Source organism: Coffea arabica, chromosome 9e (genome assembly GCF_036785885.1).
Source record: "Coffea arabica cultivar ET-39 chromosome 9e, Coffea Arabica ET-39 HiFi, whole genome shotgun sequence".
Lineage (NCBI taxonomy): Eukaryota > Viridiplantae > Streptophyta > Magnoliopsida > Gentianales > Rubiaceae > Coffea > Coffea arabica.
Genome location: NC_092327.1, coordinates 26,170,608 through 26,186,886, shown reverse-complemented (window position 1 = coordinate 26,186,886; position 16,279 = coordinate 26,170,608).

Here is a 16,279-nt window from a genome sequence, read left to right as displayed (position 1 = left end):
AAAATTAGCATTACTATTGCAGTCGTTTTAGAAGTTGATTTATTAGTTTATTACTATCACTTTCCTAGAATTATGATTAACCAATCTTTCTTTTCCAAATTACCAATACACATCTAATCTTATTTTATTTGCAGCTGCTATTTTGGACGTTTCTTTTTACAACATTCTAAGCTCAAGGATAAATTTTATTTTACCTTTCCAAAAGTTTTATTATTATTGTTAATACTATTCGATTTTTTTTTTGAGTAGAAATTCTATTTGTATGCGATGAAGAGGAGAGAAGGGTTACTTGGGAGATTTTGTAATGCATTGTTTATTAAATTGGAGGGAAGCCATAAAGCTATTTCTGTTTCAGTGCCCCAGGGCAAGTCTAAAACAACCTAAAGATTAGGACAACAAATTTGCAATTAAAAAATGCTTTAAGGTATAAGAATATTTTTGTCTTTGTATATGGTACATTTCTCAAAGCAGTTACATGCATAAAAGATGTGGGAAATAAATATTTGAAAAAAAAAAGATGGTATTGCCCTCCTAATTATTAAATAGGATAAAAGTTTCAAACACTGAGATTCATAGTAAAAGTTTGTCTATGACAATAAACATTATTGGTTGGTTGAACGAAAATGATATAATATAATGGCTTTTAAATTTCATTCCTTCAATTAGGTATAAGGTTTTTTTTTTCTTCCATCTATACTTAAGCGTTACTAGTGATTGGGAAGCTAGAATCCAGAAAGTGGAAATATTAACCACTAATTCTCTGGTTCTTTCTCCTAATTCACAAGTATAAATGTTGTGATATACACGAACACTTCCCCAAAATAAATAAATATACTTTTAAAGTAATGATGAAGACTAGAGACCAGTAGGGAAAGCAGGGCAGGTGCCGGACTGAACCCATTAAAATTTTTAATATATATACACACACATAAATTTGTATCTATCAAATACCAATAAATTTATTTATTTATTTATTTATCTGTACATTTGGCCCACTCTTCAAGAAAATGCCACCACTATTTTTTAGCAAAATCTTTACTAGCATGTTACACTTGCTTATTTGTCTAAACATCCAAGTAAATCAATTAAAAACAACCAATTAATAAAAAAGATAAATTTTTTATGCACTGTCCGTATATATACATGCGGTTTTGGATGTATGCCATGTATTCTAATTTTAAATTTGAAATGTAATTTTTACACTTATGACATACATTCACAATTATTAGTGTAAATAAATTATGGTGCTTAAAAACCTTTATCCTTAACAAAAGAGATTACATTTTGCCTCTGCTTCTCTTCTCGCTGTTTATGAAGTGGGCTCAATATACAGACCCGTTTGAAAAAGTTCTCTTAATTGTTTTCTAAATATTATTATTCGCCAAAAATTGTTCTTTCTTTATTTTACATTTACAAAGAAATTAATTTAGAGAAAATTTATTAGGAATTTGAGAGGAAAAGTGGAAAAAAAAACTCTTGATTAAGGAGTTGATATTGGGATTTGTGGAGATGCCCTTTATTACTGACTTTAAAGGAGAAGTTGAGAAGTCCAAAGGGAAATTGATTATTGAAAGTTATCGTCGTTGCCAAATTAACACTCCATGTAATTGAAATATATTTATTATCATTGCCAAATTAGCACTCAAAGTAAGTACATATTTTTACTTGATTATATCCTCAATAAAATTATAAGTTATCGCTTTCTTCTGTCAATACGTGATTGTCTCGCTGCCTTTTTGTGTCAATTATTAAGGGTGAGATTCTTAACCCTTAAAGGGATAATTTTAAAAACATCCCTGAGGTTTCTAATAATTTCACTCACCTCCTTTTAGGTTTAAATAATTACACTAACCTCCTTTCATGTAGTAAAATGATTATAATATCCTTCACTTATAGATAATTCCTACAAACAAACAAAAAAAAACCCTACAACTACAACTAATCATTCATTTTAAAGTAACGGTTGTCATATAAAACAAACTCTTATTCTCTCTCTTCGACTCTCTCTCCTATCTTATCTCTTCTGCATCTCATCATTCATTCTTTTCCACTGCCGCCATCTACACAACCACCTAATACATCCCGAATCCTTATCATTATAGAAATAGATCTTCTATATTTTTTATTTTCCTTTTTTTGTAAGTATTATCGAATTGAAATTGCCAAATGATAAGTTGCAGGAGCAGATTTATTGTCAAGCTAAACGAAGATGAAAAAGAATGGTGGTGATACAAAATACACACAAGAAAATAAAAAGTGACAGCTAAAAAGGAACATAGATAGAGAAAGGTTACGCTATTATATTAATTATGCAAAAAAGAATTTTGGGATATAAAAACTGCAATTAGATTTCCCTAGAGACATGGGATGTGGCCTTTAGTGTTGCTTTTGGTTGTTTCATGTTGGTATTTTTGGTGGGTTAGATTATTTTAGCATCAACAAAGTTTGCAGCCATTTGGATTAAGTTTGAAAAGTAATATTGGTCAATTCAAACGTTGGATTTAGGCAAAAAAAAAAAAATGGAGGCTAAAGATTAGATTGAATGCAAAAATTTAGACAAAAAAATTGGGAAGCTTTAGGGTGGCAAAAAAAATTGGGGAAGTATTTATGGAAGGTTTGGGAAGAACTTAGGCAAAAAAAAAAATTTTTTTGGTAGCTTTGGGGCGGCAAAGGTGAGCTGTCAAAATTGTGAGAATATGGGAGTTAAGTTGAATTGATTTATTGAGTTCGTTAAAATGGTAGTTATGCAGTTTGCAATAGTTGCAACATGGAAGAAATTTATGAGTGAGTTTTCCCCCCTTCTAACTAACAAAGGGGTATTTTAGAAATTTTAAAGACAAATTTAGCATATTGGGTTTATACTATTACTAAAATGCTAATAATAGAGAAGGTAGTTGTAATTTTTTAAACTAGAGAGGAGCTACTTGCAATAGTTAGAAATCTTAAGGGAGGTTTCTGAAATTATCTCATTCTTGAAATTATCCCATTCCTAAAACCATTCATTGTTCTTGTTTTATATGATGATATTAAATTTGTTCTTTCATAGTTTATTTATTGATTAGTATCTAATTCAATATACAATATCTAATTTAATACTTTATTTCAATCAATTATGGAGAATTATTACAAAAGAAAGAATATGAATGAAAAGCCACAAATATCAGAGTTAATCATAGTGATAATGGAAGATATTGTTCAAAAAAATGACGGAAATTGCTTTAGATGATTTACCAAAAGATTTAGGACTAAGGAAAAAAATTGTTGACTATTGAGAAACTATAATTTCAAAAAGCAGAATGAGAAGGTTATAGAACAGTATCAATCTATCAAGAAACGTCTGAACAATTATAGAGTGATTATGTACACAACTTTTGAAATATATGGTTATATTGTCCACCACCAATACTTGATGATTGGTTATAGTGAACAAAATGACATTGGCGCCTAACACTTTTCCTCAAAGATAATCCATTATCTTCGTAATTTTCTTAGTCTCATACGTGTAAAATCGTGCACTTTGGTCCCTCACATATGACGTATTGTACTTTTTCATCTCTTATTTTTAAAACCATTTAGTTTGGTCCGTCACTTATCCAAAATGCACCATTTTTAAATTCCAAAACTAATTTTCAATATATCACCTAATTCTAATTTTGACGTAAACCAAACCAAAGCTCAATAACTAGAAGTTTTAGATACATAAGACATCATTTGAATTGTTGAGTATTATTGTAAAATTAGTTATATTTTAGCTCAACTATATATTTTCCTAGATAATGAAACTAGGTAAAGGCAATATGTCTAGTTTTGTGTTATCAAATTTCAGTCGAGGTATTTTTTGGCACCAAAAATTGTTTTGTTCATTATAATGTATTCTGAATGAATCAATTTTTGTGCATAATTCAAAATTTTTCCCTAATCAATAGCAGTCAAAATGAGGCAATTTCCTACTGAAGTTTAGCTTCAAATGGTATCCACAATAGTAATTTTTATGAGTATTTCGTGATACTTAACATAAAATTACAATGTTTTGGGTTACATGTTTTAGTTATTTCAAGTAAAATATGATTGAATATGAGTTTTGGAATAGCAAATTTGAGTTTTTAGATAGCAAATTATCCCAAATAATATTTCGCTTGTATCATAAACACATTTCTCAACCCACCTTTTTATATTTTCAATTACCTTTTTATCTCGCATACATCACATCATAAAAAGTACTACAGTAATTATTCCTAATAACATTTCAAATAATACTCTATCCAAACAAACCTATATTATAGATGTGTGAGAGACCAAATTAACTCATCATCATTTTCAAAGCGAGGAACTACAATGTACTAAAACATCTAATATAAGTGACCAAAATGCATCATTAAAAAAATAAGGGACTAAAAAGTGTACAAATCTCAAATGCTAGAGTCTATTTTGTAATCCGCCCTTATTTAAAATCATTGATTACCGAATAGCAAAAGTTTTATGATCACAATAATGTAGCGAGCATGTAAGGACTCGCAAAATTTCCTTATTTTATATTATTTTATTTTAATTCCTCGTATGCATTTTCTTTACTTTACTCTATTATATTAATTTTCCAGAGATTTTTATGAGTGAATATAGTTTTAAAATCATTTTCTGGTATAAGTTAGCTCATGTTAATTTGGAAGTGTATTAAGGACGTGGGACCCGCTAGTGCGGTTAGTGCGATAAAATTTTGACGATTAGTTGAAGTTTTGCATAAAGGGATATTATTCTATAAGGTGTTAAGAGATAATTGGGGATTAGTTAGGTAGATTGGTGTTAAAAGACAAGGAAATTGGAGTAAACTCTAGAAGGCCAAGTGTCATGAAACCTAAGGATGTTGGACTTTGACCAATTTTCACCTTTACTAAATACAAAAAAATTGACCAAACCTTCTTCATTTTTCTTGTGTCTTGGCCGAACCTTTGAGGGAGAGAAAGGGAGAGAAGACTTCATCCTTCACTTCAATTTCTTGCTTCAATCTTGAATTTCAACCATAACTTTTGCAAATCACTCCATAAAAGTGCTAGCCAAGGTAGTTGTGGAGTAAATTTGGGAGGAAGAAGACTAAGCTACCATCTTTCTTGTGGTTATAAGGTAACTTGCCAAGAAAATTCCTTTTTACTTCTAATAATTGCATAATAGTGGTTTAGAGTTGTTAAGTGTGTAGTTTTGTGAGAAATTTCAAGAGTTGAAGTGATATTATGGAGATTTTCAGTTTTTATCATGAATTTTCTGCCCATATATGAAGCTTAAAGGTTGGCCATGATTTCCTAGCTTTAACATGTGCAATATCTAGTGTTTATGTGTTATTTTACTTTGCCTAAAGAAATTTCCAGCTTGGATGCATAAATTTCAGGTTTAGGGTTTCTAATTTGAGTAAGATTAGGGTTAGCTTTGGAGTTATCAATTGGTTGTAATTGAAGGGTATTGTGGCCCTAACTAAGTGTGTTTAATGGCTTGTGGTTTGTATGTGGAATTGTGGCTGAATTAAATGCGTTGGGTATGGATGTTAGGATGGAAAAAGTAAAGAAATTTAGGGGAAATGCTGTCCGATTTTTAAGACTGTTTGGTTCCTTCGAGTTTAGGTTGATTTTGGTAGAAATGAAGGGCTCTTGGGTTGTCTGTGTCCCTAGATCCGCATGTTTCCTTTTCGCCCCAAAATCACCTTTTGTATCATTGCATTAGTAATTAACTTGATTAGGAATACGACTCGTAATCGAGTCTCAATTGTATATTCCGTTCACTGGGTTTCCGGGTGTGGGAACCATAATTGTTTATCTTTGGTTGTTCTTAGGACGTGTCGGCGATCAAGGGCATTCCTTGGGAGGAAACTTTTGAAGTTATCCTTACTTGAACTGGTGAGTGTACCACTCGCATGACTTGTTGCTTAACTGTTTTACCTGTACCTGCAATATGTGACTTGAATGACTGTAACACCTGCTTAATTCTGGACGAGACGAGGGTGTACTTCATCACACTCGAGAGAAGTACACCCTCGTCTCTCTTGCTTATTTGTCGAGTCACTGTATATGCTTGAACCTGTTACTTGTGCCTGTTATAAGCTTAAACCTGTTATGATGTCGTTTGGAGGCTTGTATCCAACGACCTTCCTGTGAAATCTAAGCTCAGCCTCATTGGTAGTTAATTGAATCGAGCCAGCAAGGGGCTTGGTCGAGGAAAATTGACAAGCCATGAGGGCCTGTTTCTTCGGAATCTTTGGTTATTGGAGACTCTGGATTCCTGGTATACTCGAGTATTACCATTCCTGTTCCTGTTTGGCGTTCGGGCCAGGCAAGAGGTATGTTTGGTGAACGGGATTTGGCGTAAAAGGGGTCTACGGATATGTTTGTTTCATTAAACATTGACGGAGGGTCAACGAGTTTGGATCAAGTACTGCAACAGGAATTTGGCTCTTGAGAGCCATCTGTATCCTTTCTATTTGAGGTGTTTGTTCATTTCTTTATTTGGTGTGTATATGATTGATTAAAAGGATGATCCATGATTCTTGACTGCTTGTACTTCTGGTACCTCACAGAGCATAAGCTCACCCCCGTTACTTTTGTTTTCCTTACAAGAGCAATATTTTGGAAACCATGCTTTTGAAGAAAAGAGTAGAGCTAATTATAGTTATAGTTTTGATTAAGCTCCTCTGTAATGGTAAAACCCTAATTGTATTTTGATCACTTGTGAATATTCCGACTTGTATTGCTAGTTAAACTGTTAAACCTTCCAATGTATATATCTCTAAGTGTTTAACTATGTAAATTAAGTGTACTTGTTTGAAGTGGTACTTTTATTTGGCTTTGGTGAACTCTTCTTGTATCCGTTAGGAAACCGGGTGAGTGCAGAACTTGAACAAGGAAGAAAAACAATTCTAGCGGGAAGTGACTGTACCAAATCCGGCCGTGTATCCGGCCAGATCTTGGCCGGATATATATCTGGCCGGATTGACAGGGGACGTTGATCATTTTTGTTTCGAGCCTCTGCCTTGAATCCGGCCAGAAAGTGGCCGGATTCTGACGTGGCACCTGTTCCTTTCCGTTTTCATTGGAGTGTTCAATTGAAGTTCGATTGCACCATTTGAGTTAGCTAGTTCCATTTCCGATCGTTCATGTTCTCGAAGTTCTTTCGCACATCTATAGGGTTTACGTGTGTTTCAGTTTAGTAGTCCTGGCGAGAGTTAGGCAGACAGTTCGCTAACCCTTAGGGTACGCCCTAGGGGAAGTGGGGCTGTCACAGAGTGTAGTTTGCCATTCTAAATAAGGCTTCAAATTTTGGGGAGGCTTTAGGAAAACAGCTTGTCTTGATTGCAATTTTTTGGGAGTTTTTTTTTTGTAGAAATATACTCTATAATACCCTTTTTTATAAAAAAAAAATGATGTATGTAAGAAAAAATTGTGATTGAAGAATGTGAAGGGAATATTCTCACAGACTTGTGTTTGGATAGGAGATTATTTGAAATATTATTTGGAATAATTATTGTAGCACTTTTTGTGATGTGATGTATGTTAGATAAAAAGGTTACTAGGAAGATAAAAAAGTGTATTGAAAATTGTAATGGCGATGTAAACAAATAAATTTGGGCAAATAATCTCCTGTCCAAACACATTAATTTAATAAAATTTTTCCACAGCAAAGGCAATTCAAACAAGTAATAATTGGCCGAAGCAACCTATAGTTATTGGTGCAATTAGAAGAGAGAGAGAGAGAAAGAGAGAGATCGACAATTATTTGATTATTAGCATATTTAAAACTTCCATGGAAAAGGACTAGTAAATCATCCACTAAGGTAGCAGGCATTGAGCCAATTTGAACCAGGAAAAAAAGATTACTAAGAATAAAGTGACCATATCAAAGTATTGCATAGTAAGTTGTTAGATTAGGCTGATTAGGATATCTCTGTTATTTGACTGGTCCGTCTTAAATTTTTTATTTCTTAAGTCTTTGAAGTCAAACTGCAAATCTTGGCCCTTAAAAGATGTTGGAAATTGGTTAAACACCACCATTGTTTTGGATGAGTTAAAAAGTTATAATGCATCACACCATGACAAACTTCATGATGTTAGTCACAAACTAACTAAAAAGCAAGTCGAGGGTCTCTCACTATGAGAGAGAATTTCTCTCTATTCTAGAGAGAGAAAGTCCCCCTTGTGGGTGGTTTCTTATTTAGGAAAGTTCATATTTAGCTAGGTTTTGGCGCCAATTTCAAAAAACTTTCTATTCACGGATACTTGCAGATTTCTTCCATTATTTCTGATCTAGTTGTAGAATTGTTGGTTGTCATAGTCTCATTTCATTCTACAGCTAGTTTTTCTCCAGTTTCGATCAGTCTGCGATTGGATGTGGCCTAGCTACATCTAATCAGTCCGCTTCTGCTTTTCCTGTTTCTGATTTGTTTTCTCTCGTCTCCTTTCTTTGTTGATCTTGTTTGTCTTCTCTGTGTGTGGCAGAACCAGCTGGTGCGGGGAGCTGATAAGGAGGCATCGAAGGCCTCGGACTGGCTCTGGATCTGTGCTGGATTGGTAGCTACTGGAATCCTCAGTGTGTGGTAAGTGGAAGGTATCATGGACAATATAGAGGAAGTCTTAAGGACATTCAAGTTATCAGAAGAGGAAAGAGCTGGAGTCTGTTTGGAGGAGGAGGTGGTGGCTCAGAGTGTTAGGGAGTGCAAACTGAGTCTGATTGGAAAAGTTTGGGGAGACAACTCTAGCTAATATTGGAGGTATTAGGAGTTTTGTTGGGGTTATGTGGCCTCAGGTGAGGAACCTGAGAGTGGTAGAGATTGGGCGTAACTTGTTTCAGTTCCTGTTTGAGAAAGAGAAAGACATGGATCTGGTTTTGAATAATAGACCATGGATCTATGACGGTCAACCTATGATCCTATTGAAGTGGAGAGCTGGCTTGGAAGAGGATGGGGAGGCATTGAGTAAAACATTAATATGGATTCAGCTCTGGAATATTCCAATTCATTGGATCACCAAGGATGTTGGCAGGAAGATAGGAAGCATTTTTGCAAGGGTGGAGGATGTGATCATTCCTCAGGGAGGGGGAAAGAAGGTAAACATCTAAAAATCCTGGCTGAAATAGATCTGTTTGTTCCTTTACCAAGGGGTATTGGTTAAGAGCAATGGAGTGGTGAAGTGGATAGAATTTAAATATGAAAAATGTCCTGATTTCTGTTTTTGTTGTGGTATGGTTGGGCATAGTGAGAGGATCTGTGGAGGAAAGGGTTGGCTAAGGACAGGGAACCTCAGTATGGGAAATGATTGAGAGCTAGCTATCCTAGAAGTCCAAATAGGAGAAGCAGGAGTGGGAGTGAATATAGGGGGGCTGACAGGGAGGAATCTCAAGCTCAGACTATGAGGGAGGAAAATGCTAAGGACAGGAAATTGCTGTTAACTTATACAGCAGCATTTCATGAGGGGGAGGGGGTGGGATCTAATTCTGAGGGAGAGGTGATCAGGAAGGATTTTTTGGGGGGGAGAAGTCTCTGATTGAGCAGAAAGTTGGGGAGGAAGGGGGACTGGGGAAGGAGTGGGAGGGGAAATGGATGGGAGGCTAGGGGAGGAGGGTGATGGTAAGTCTGGAAGAGGGGATGTTGAGGGTTCAGGTAGCACCAGGGTGGAAAGGAATCAGAGGATGACACAGGGGGTGAGCCAGGGTGAGGGGCTAGTGGAAGAGCTGGCTGATCTTATGTGGGTGGATGGGGTGAGAGATGTGAGTAGGGGGTTGAGGGATGGCAAGGAGAGTAAAGGAAGCAAGGGGGCAGTGGAGGAAAGGAAGAAGCTAGGGAAGCAGGGGGTAGAGAGAAAGGACTGTATAGGACAAATAAAACTTGAAAAAGACTGGTATTGGAAGTAAGTAGGAGAAGGCCTCTGGTGGAAGTCAATCAGGTGGATGGGGGGAATGAGAGGGGGAAAAGGAAGATGGAGACTATGGAGTGGGAGGGAAGGGAGGTACAGGAAGGGAAGGAAAATATGAAGAAGATAAAATCTGATGAAGGGAACTGTGAGGAGATGGAACTAGCTGAGGGGTTGGAGCCCACCCTCATTGGGGCTCCAAGTGGTAAATGAGAGCTATGGTGTGGAACTGTCGAGATGTGGGGAGCCCCTTGACAGTTCTCCAACTAAGGGAGGTCGTAAGACTCCACTCTCCATCTTTAGTTTTTTTATCAGAAACAAAGAAGAAAAAAAGCTTTTTGAACAGTGTTAAGCAATGGATTAAGTTTGATAATGTCTTTGTGGTTGATCCAGTAGGTTTGGCTGGAGGATTGGCAGTGCTGTGGAAACAGGAGTTAAAGGTTAAAAAAGTGTTGTTTACCAGTTTTACTATAGAATTACTTATAGATGACTGTGAGATAGGTGCTGAATGGTGGTGCATTTGTGCTTATGCTAGTGCAGATGCTAGTATTAGGAGAGAACAGTGGAAGGTTATAGCCAGGAGGAGGTGCATTTGGGGGGAGTCCTGGGCAATTATGGGAGACTTGAATGACATTGTGACAGCCCCACTTTCCCCTAAGGCTAATCAAAGGTTCGGCGGACTGCCTGCCCAACTCTCGCCAGAACTCACTCATTCACTCATAGTTCAAAAAAAATAACGTTTATCCATAGGAAATGAATAACACATCCACTTCAACTTAATATATACATTGATGCTCGATCCAGATACAAAGTTTTTATACACCAAAAAAAAACTTCAAAGTGTTTACATTTCGAGTACAATCAACCCTAGTCGGGTATTAGCGTGAGTACAATTACAAATTTCAAAACAACTAGACTACGCTAGCTGTGCAAGTCACAAGCCTCGCTCGCACCCCCTGTAAAGAAAACAAATGGCGTGGAATGAGCTAAAAGCCCAATGAGGTTCCAAATAGCAAATTGGTCATCAAATAAAATAAAAATAGCATGATAGTGAAATAGCGAGCATACCAAGTTTATAAAAGTGAGCAATAACACGTCAAATAGCAAATGTCAAAATGAGTTTATTTTCCAAAAAACAATAACACTTCAAATAACCATTAAAGTATAAGGATACAGATGGCTCTCAAGAGCCAAATTCCCATTGCATCATCAGGAGCTTGATCACGTAATAGTTGACACTCCGTCAACTTTCAAGTAAAGGAACCAATTCAGTAGAGCACCACTTACACTACTCTCCGTCCACCATTCAAACCCCCTACTAGGCCCAAAATCCTCAATAAACACTAGTGGTAATACTCGAGTATACCGATTAGTCGAGAAGATATCATTCCACTCGACAAAACAAAAGACCCAGGGTTCGTTACCTAATCGACCAAGCCCTTGCTGGCTCGACTCGAGTAATTCGCCACAGGATTTCTGGAATTCCAGGAAGTGCGCACCATATACACAAATATATCAAATCCATTGCAACAATAAACAAGTATATCTCATATTAGGGCAAGTGCGATAAAGTACACTCTTGCCCGATCAAACAAATGACATGTCATTTAATGATCATCCAAAATCACTTGATATAAACATTATTATAACCACAAATACAAGCTACTAAGCAACTCCAACATGATTAAAGGACAAAGAAAAGTGTGGGCAGCCATATTACCTCAAAACAAAGCTTGCTAGAGTTATCCTCCACTTCTCCTTGAAATTTTTGGGTTCCTTAAGCTTCCCAAACCCCCAAACTAGTAATTAATCGGTTTAGTTTTTCTTGTTTTCACTCAAAATGTTGGATTCAAGGTTGGAAATTGAAAGCTCTCTTCACTCTTTCTCCCTCTCTTACTCTCGGCCAAACCAAGAAAAATGGTGAAGAAATGAAGTCCAAGTGAAGATAAGAAGTAAAGAAAAGTGGCTTGGTCAAAGGTCTCAAAGTGACCAACAAGTGTCACACTTTGGTGCATCCAAATTTTTTTTTCTTTTTTCTTGTTTTCTTGGTTAATAAATTCGGCCAACATGATCAGATTTTGGCTGATTTTTAGGCTCTAATAATAAGGAGATTAACTTGATAACATGGTGGTCAAATGGTGTGTTCAATTGATAGCCAATCGGTAGCGAACGATACCCGTCGGTTCGAGCCGATTTTCCTTAAATCACGTATACTAGGGTTTTAACTTATAATTCACGAACTTATTATTATCACCTCTAATCCCACACTTAATATCATCTAAAACTCACTTTTAATCACTAAATTTGATCCACACTTCATACCGGATGGTCGCACTACGGATAAGCGTAAAACCCTAATTCGCGCTAACTTGAAAACGAAAAGTGAAACCCTACTTCCTAGGTTCATTTGCACTTATTGTGGGGTGATTGAGTAGTAGGGCTAGTATAAAGTAATAATTTCCAAATAAAAGGGCATTTTTAAGAAAAAATATAAAGAATTTTACGGGTCCTCACAGACATCACATCAAATGCTGAAAAGTGGGGAGGTAGACAAAGAGCTGATGTGAGCTTTCAAGACTTTAATTCCTTTATAAATGGTAATGAGTTGGTGGATATTGGTTATGAGGGAGTGCCCTGGACCTAGTGTAACAATTGGAATAGGGAGGGGGAGGTGAAGGAAAGAATTGATAGGATTCTGGGAAATAAATGGTGGATAAGGAAGTTTGGGAAAGCAAATTGTACACACATAGAGGCTGAGGCCTCTGATCACTATATCCTGTTGTTGGATACTAAGCCTGAAAGGAAAAAGTGGAAGAGGAGATTCCTGTTTGACAGAAGATGGCTGTAACATAGAGATATAGAGGAGGTTATTGGAGGAGCTTGGGGGAGTAAGCAAGGGGGATCAAGGATGTTCATGGTTCAAGCAAAAATAAAAAAAGTCAGAGTGGATTTGCTCAGTTGGAGCAAGCAGAGTTGCTGTAATTCTAAGAGTTTGATAAACAAGGTGAAGCAAGAGATAAAAGAGGTAAAGGAGTGTAAAGGTGATGGGTACAGGATTAAGCTAGCAAGTCTAAAAAGGAAGCTGGCAGAGGCTTATAAAATGGAAGAAATATACTGGAGCCAAAAGGCTAGCGTGAAGTGGTTGGAAGAGGGGGATAAGAACACTGGTTATTTTCATGCTAAGGTGGCAGGGAGGAGGAGGCTGAATAGGATAGGTGTGTTGCAAAATAGGTTTGGAGAGTGGTGTAAGGATGAGGAGGAAACATGCCAGGAGATACTGGACTACTTTCAGCGGATTTACACAACAGAAGAACCTAAGGATTTTTCTGAGATTTTAGATGGGATTCCACAGACCATTACTGATGAGATGAACAGGGAGCTCACCAGGAAGGTGACAGAATAGGAGATCAGTCAAGCAGTGTTTTCGATGCATCCAAATAAGTCCCCTGGACCAGATGGTATGTCTCCAATCTTTTTTCAAAAGTTTTGGCCAATCTTAAAAACTGATATCATTCATGCAGTAAATAGTTTCTTTGCCTCTAGTTTCATTCTTAAGTCCATTAATGAGACTCTGATTAGTCTTATCCCCAAATCTGTTTCACCTAATACTATTGCAGATCTTAGACCTATAAGCCTGTGTAATGTGCTATATAAAATTATCTCTAAAGTGATCACCAATAGATTTAAGCAGGTCCTGAATCACTGTATTAGTCAGTCTCAGTCTGCCTTTGTCCCTGGAAGGCAGATTTTGGACAATGTCCTGATAGCTCATGAGTGCATTCATTTTCTTAAAAGTAAAAGAACTGGGAGGGATGGTTATATGGCTATCAAGCTTGATATGTCTAAGGCCTATGGTAAAGTAGAGTGAAATTTTTTGGCCAAAGTTATGATGAAAATAGGATTCTGTCCTAAGTGGATTCAGTGGGTGATGCAGTGTGTCTCTAGTGTCACTTATGCTATAAATTTTAATGGACAGAAAAGAGGTTTTATTAGGCCAACAAGAGGGTTGAGGCAGGGAGATCCTTTGTCTCCTTATCTATTCCTGATATGTGCTGAAGGTTTTTCTTCACTGTTGAACCAAGCAGTGGTGCAGGGTAAGCTGTCTGGAATAAAGATTGCACAGGAGGCTCCTAGGCTGTCTCATTTATTTTTTGCAGATGATTCCCTGATCTTTTGTAGAGCATCTGCTATGGAGGCGGGATAGCTAAGGAGCATACTAGAGGTATACAGGAAAGCCTCTGGACAGCTGATCAATATTGAAAAATCCTTTTTATTTTTTAGCAGGAATGTGATAGACAGATACAAGGAGGCAGTAATGAGAGAACTGCAAGGGATGAAGCAGGTTGAACAAAGCAGGTATTTGGGACTGCCTTTGGTCATTGGGAGATCCAAAAGGTAGACTTTTGAGTTTGTTAGGCAGAAAACCTTAGATAGGTTAAAGGGGTGGAAAGAGAAATTGCTGAGCCAGGCTGGTAAAGAGGTGTTGCTCAAGTTAGTCCTTATGGCTTTGCCTATCTATGTAATGTCATGTTGTATGATACCAAAGGACTTGTGCAGGGAGATTAACTCTGAAATGGCAAAGTTCTGGTGGGGGCAAAAGGAGAAGGAGTAGAGAATCCACTGGTTGAGTTGGGGAAAGTTGGTTGAGGGGAAGGCTGAAGGGGGTTTAGGCTTTGGGGAGCTGCATGAGTTTAATTCGACTTTGTTGGCAAAGCAGCTCTGGAGGATTTTAACCAGGCCAAACTTGCTGATGAGTAACGTCATGAGGGCAAGGTATTTTAAAGGGACTTCAATTTGGACAATGAAGTGTCATGGTACAGATTCCTGGTACTGGAGAAGTTTATTGAAGGTAAGAGAATTACTGGAGGAGGGGGTGAGGAAACGGATGGGGGATGGGAAAACAATTGATATTTGGTAGGATAGGTGGTTACCAGACACTGAGGATGGGAGAGTAAAAACTCAAAGAACTGAGGGGGTGGCTATTCAGAGGGTAAGCGATCTTATAAGCGATGGCAAGTGGGATAGGGAGCTAATTGCACAAGTTTTTGATGAGAATGAAGGGAAAGAAATACTAAGGATACCTCTGAGTGTATGTAACATGAAAGATGGGATATATTGGTGCAAGTCTAGCACGGGCGAATATACAGTTAAGTCAGGTTATAAGCTGGCAAAATGCATTAAAAGGAAGATGGATTATGTTAGGAGAAATGCTGAATCAAGCTGCAGTAGGAGAGGTTCAGCTTAGAGCTGGAGCTTTCTTTGGGGGCTGAACTTAAAACAGAAACTGAAGCATTTCATCTGGAAATGCCTACAAGATATCCTGCCAGTGAATGCAGTTATAAAGGCAAGGTGCTCTAAGGGGGATCATATGTGCAACTGTTGTGGGGAACATCCAGAGACTAATGAACACTTGCTGTTCTTTTGTGACCATGCCAAGGCTATCTGGGAGGTGGCACCAGTAAGTTGGGAGGGCCTGGAGAACTATAGGGATAAATTCTGGCACTGGTGGGCGGAGCTGAGGGATGCAGTGCATAGGGAGAAGGGACAGGAACGGATTGCTGTGACTGTAAACCTGTTATGGCAGATATGGAAGTCAAGGAATGTGAGGCAGTTCGAAGCTAAAGCCAGGGATCCCATGGCAGTTGTTCAAAAAGCTGTTGGGGAATGGAGGGAGTACCAGGAGGTTCAGATGGAGGAAGGAGATCCAACTAGAGTTAGAAGGGAGGGGAAGGAGGAGCTGAGTGCATGGCAAGAACCATGTGAGGCATGGGTGAAGATAAACTCTAATGCAGCTGTTCAACAAAACAAGGAGAGAGTAGGATGGGGATTGGTGGCAAGGACCTGGCAGAAGGAAATGGTGGGAGCCTGGGCAGTGTCGGCCACAAGTTGCTCAACTCCAAAGATGGAGGAAACTTTGGCTTTAAGAGCAGCAATGCTGGTGGCCAAACAACAAGGGTGGAGGAGGGTAGAGTTTGAGTCAGATTGTAAGCATGTTATTGACAGAGTAAATAGTAGGGAAGATGATGTAGATATTGCAACTGTGCTCTTGGATATAAAAAGATTGAAGCTCAGTTTTTATGAATGTTGCTTTTTCTTCACTAGAAGGATAAACAACTCTGTTAGCCATCATATAGCAAAGTTTGCTACAAATCTGAAAGAAACTGCTGAATGGAAGTCAGACTTCCCAGCTTCGTTGCTTGAGTTGGTTCAGGCAGACTGTAGGGGTAGTTGCTCCAAAGACTGTAATCTGGTTTAGTTTATGAATGAAGTGTTGCCGTTTGAAAAAAAAAAAAAAAAGTCACAAACTAACTAAAGGTGAAAAATGCTAGTGGAGAAGGAGAAATATTGGTGAGAAAATGAAGCCCCCACCAACAGCCCATTTGTGGCTTCTTTTT